General features: G+C 42.5%; 1 protein-coding gene across 1 annotated transcript in view; it reads right to left on the minus strand.

The window, feature by feature from the left end:
• The window catches only part of DISP1 (dispatched RND transporter family member 1), a 66,242-nt gene extending 61,975 nt beyond the window's left edge, over window positions 1-4,267 (minus strand). Inside the window, exon 1 of the mRNA XM_018556524.1 lies at window positions 4,207-4,267. The gene's annotated coding sequence lies outside the window, so the exon portion shown is untranslated. The remainder of the gene's footprint in view (window positions 1-4,206) is intronic.
• Between the last annotated feature and the right edge of the window lie 274 nt (window positions 4,268-4,541).

A 4,541-nucleotide genomic window follows, 5' to 3' on the forward strand; every position in this document is an offset into this window, starting at 1 on the left:
GGGGGGGGGGGGGACTGAGATCTTTATCTTTGCTTCAATACTCACTGAGCCATTTACCCAGAACAAACCTGAGGCATATCGAGTGACCTGAGATTTCTGTCTGAATTTGTGTTCTGCCCAGAGCTCTCCTTTAAGAATCACTGATGGGTGAAGGATATCCTGGTCTGTCGGCTTCTGGGAACCCCATCACATAAAGCCTCTCTCAGATCTGGCCTCGGGTGATCTGTTTTAGACTGGGAGCCACCCCACACCCCCTTATCTAACATAAGAAGAAATATCTCCAGCTTCCCCTCATCGGAGACTGGAAGATTGCTTCCCATGAGATCAGGAAATCTCTGCCCATCCTGCAAAAGAGTCAGGAAAGACACAAACCAGATGATCGAGCATTTCATGAGGGGAGAGGGGGTGAGAATTGCGTGGGAAAACAAAAAGCAGCAAATTCCAGATATACAGTCAGGGAGGCCGACATAAAAACATTTATTCAAATCTTGTACACAGACGCATCAAGACGGGGTGCATGGAGGACACTTCTAACCTCCAAAGGCCAAGAGCAAGAGATAGGCATCAAACTGAAATGTGAATTCACCGACAAGCTTCACTGCGTGCTGGGTGGTACTTTGGAGAACCATCCAAAGCTTGGGACAACCTGATCGTCCCGACTTTCCTACTAATACACTATTTGTAGATACCTAAACATCACACCTACAGGAGGTTGTTGGACAAACACACTCCAAAACCATGGGCATGAATATGGTGTTGGCCCCTTTGCAGCTAAAACAGCCTCCATTCTTCTAAGAAGGCTTTCCAGAAAATTTTGGAGTGTGTGTGGGGGATTTTGTTCCCATTCAGCCAAAAGACCATTTGTGAGGTCAGGTTCTGATGTTGGATTGGAAGATATGGCTCGTTGGACTGGAAGACACGGCCACTCGATTTCCTCAACATCGAACTGGTCAAACCATGGACACAGGGGAAAAGTCACATTGGAACAGTATGGCCACTTGAGTTCCTCCACGTCAAACTGGTCAAACCATGGACCCGGCTTTGTGCACAAGGGCACAGTCACACTGGAACAGTATGGCCACTTGAGTTACACCACGTCAAACTGGTCAAACCATGGACACGGCTTTGCACGCAGGGGCACAGTAACACTGAAACAGAAAAGGACCTTCACCAAACTGGTTCCTGAAGGTTGAAAGCTCACAATTGTCTAAAATGACTTTGTATGCTGTACGATTACCAGCACCCACTGGAGACACCTAAACTCTATTTAGGGGGTTTTCAACAGTATTTGATTCTACTTCTGTTCACATTGGGTTTTTAAGCATGTGATTTACCTTTCTTTTTGCAATCCTTAATTTTGTAATTTTCAAATAAAATCTGAATTCAATCAGATGGAAGTACAGCCGGGTCAACAGAGGTTGAATAAACATTCAATCAAATTTAGGAAAACAATTAAACGTGAGGCCCATCAGAAACAAAAAATAAATCACTGCATGTGCTTAGCATGAAATGAGTGCTAAGATGTAAGGAAGTCCTTTCATCTTGTTGAGGAGACCCGCCGTAGTACCACAAGCAGCCGCGACAGCACAAAGATCACGTTGTGGTTAGGCGACCAGCCCCATGTAGTGCTGACGAGATTTTATTTTCCGTGTCTGTCCTCCGACATGTTGGTGAGACCTCTATGTAGTCAGTCTGTCTGCACATACACGCAGGGGCCCGGCTCCGCTTATATTACACTCAGTGTAACATAAAACACACATTTGTCATCCACCTGCAGGGAAGGAAGCCGGCTCTGGAATGCGTAAGCGTCCTTGTTCTATCACCAAAGAGTGTTTGTTTAGAATATAGATTCTGTACAGTCAACATCAAACATAAAACTTCCAGCAGAGGCGGGGAGTCAGCACACAGTGAATGAATCCGAACATGAATAGGGATAAACAGAGCTATACTAGACAAAAGGGATAAAACGAATAAAAAAAAAAAAAGGAGGCAGATGTGAAGGACCACTTCTTCGTTTTCTGCCGTCACCCTTCCATGTTTCTAAACCCTTCCTGAGAGAAAACATGGAGCCTGCCAATGCTGACATTTCATGCTGCATGTGCTAGTTGCCTGGCTGTCAAGTTGATCCTCCTCTTCAATATTTCAAGTCACTAACCCATAGCAAGCATGCAAAATGAGGAGCACTGACTTGTGGCTTATTCAGGGTCAGTGGTTCAGATAGTATTAAAGCCAGTGGGTCAGTATACTAGCCAGGGAAGTAGTATTTGTAGGAGTCATTAAAGCAGAACTACAGCAAATGAGAAGATTTTTAACAGCTTTTAAAAGATAAAAATGCAGAAACCAGCTTTGGCTTCAATCCAGAGATGTCCCCTGCAGTTTAAGTCTGATGGTCAACAGCATTCAACCCACTTCCTCTGAGCCCAGGTCATCCTGGATCCACCCCCAGCCTGTGACTGGCCAGGGAAAAGAGATATAGCACAGTGATGAGATCATCTGTCACTTTTCTCTCTTCTCTTCCTCTCAGCATGCTTAGCACATGAACCGATTTTGCTCCTTGTACTGCATCTTCCTCTCACACTCCAGCCCTGCTGTAAAGGGACTGCAACGCTGAAACCACGTCCGGTTCTGGTGCTTGCATTTATAAAATACTTTTAATGATGAATTAATGATCACAGAGCTACATTCATTTGTGTCTTTTATATCTGCCCAGAGTTCAGCTTTATTGGAGGCCCCTATAATACATTCAGCACAGGTTTCATCTAAAGTGAAGGGGGGGAACGGTTTCAAGCCACTGCAGTGAGCCCTGCACACAGCACAGCGGTCCGGCTCTGCAGCCACTGCATGGCCACGGGAGTTTGAAGAGAGGCGGCACATTATTTCAACATCTAAAACACGCCAGTCTGTATGCAAATTAATTTCAGCTCCCCTTATAACACCATTCATTTTTTTTTTTTTGCAAGTTACAATTTATTTTGTGAAGTGCAAAGTGCAGTTGGTGCTATTTAAAATTGTGCATAATAATAACAACAACCATTATAGGAATATATTATTAATACTATTATTAGTATTATTATCTATACTAATATTATGAATAATAATAAATATTAATAACAGTAATAATTAGTAAATTACTGACTGGCTCCTGAAATCAACTTTAATTTTGTCTTTCTTGGAAATGAGATCACATCCTATAGAAGAGGTGCACACAGAGGTCCTGCTCATACTACGTTTAACACTACTTTAGGGATAAGGATACTTATATTGTAATTCCAAAACATAAAAGAGCAAACTATGATACTCTGCTTCTGATGAGCAGTAATACAATCAAGAAAAAAAACAACTAAATAAAATAAAAGATGTGTAAAGAAGTATGAAGATAAAAAATAGTATTAACACCAATTTGTTCATTGTGCACAACGACAACGCATACAAAGCAGCCGGATGATCGATAAGATTGCACGATTATCACTCACATTGACTTGATTAAGCCTGCTTTTAGCACTTTGTATGTGACTGAATACAATGCAGACACAGCATGGCTCACACTCAGTGTCGGTTCAGATATATAAAAACATATGTAGTACATCTCTGCAATACAAGCACACTTCCTTATGTTTTGTCTCTTTAAAAGACTACAAGTACAGAAAAAATACCCGTTGATCTGCCAGAAATCCAGCAAGGTCCTAACCACCTGTAGCCTGCCGCACCGTAACCCAGGAAGGGTTATCTGCCTTACCCAGTGTTCCCCTGGCTGGATACAGAACACCCTCCCTTCTGCTGTGGAGATAAGGAAAGGGGGAGATGTTCAGTAGTCCAAATCAGGCATGGGCAGCCTAAGGTGACATTGAGGTGTTTTGTAGTCCACCGAGAGAACTGTAAACAATTGTGACCAATAACCTTCTGCACAGGACGTTCTCAGCTCACTAGATTTTTGGCAGGATCAACCTGGCATTTTAACTTGTCTAACAGATATAACAAAAAGCTTTCAGCTGTATATTTATCACGCCAAAAGGGAGCAAATAACAAGGTTTCTCGTTCGGGTTTACATACACTTTGGTCTCCAAGACTGGCAATCGCCAGCTGTAACTGAGATAATTTCACATGGAACAAACTTTCATAACTCAATTCAATATTTTTTTGACACTAAAAGAAGGCAGCGGGCGGCCCACAGATAAGGGAGCTCTATCAGAGGAGAGAATGGCGTACCTGTCAGGAATGTGCTGGGTGGATTCTCATATAGAGATCAGGGTCCAGAAATCGATCCAATCCGCTCGGACATCAGACAGCACCGGCTCCTGGGAATCAAAGGGGGGACATTATCATATAATAAGACTTCAATGTCATCATAGGAAAACCAAACAATGACATTTCCATTTCCTGAATGGTGCACTAAATATTCAATGCAGTTACACAATAATAAAAACCCATATACACACACTAATATAGTATATAACATGTATAATAAAAACCTATATACACGCGCGCACACACTAATATAGTATATAACATGTATAATAAAAACCTATATACACGCGCGCGCG

The sequence above is a fragment of the Nanorana parkeri genome, unplaced genomic scaffold, assembly GCF_000935625.1.
Source record: "Nanorana parkeri isolate BGI_ZX_2015 unplaced genomic scaffold, ASM93562v1 scaffold240, whole genome shotgun sequence".
Taxonomy (NCBI): Eukaryota; Metazoa; Chordata; class Amphibia; order Anura; family Dicroglossidae; genus Nanorana; species Nanorana parkeri.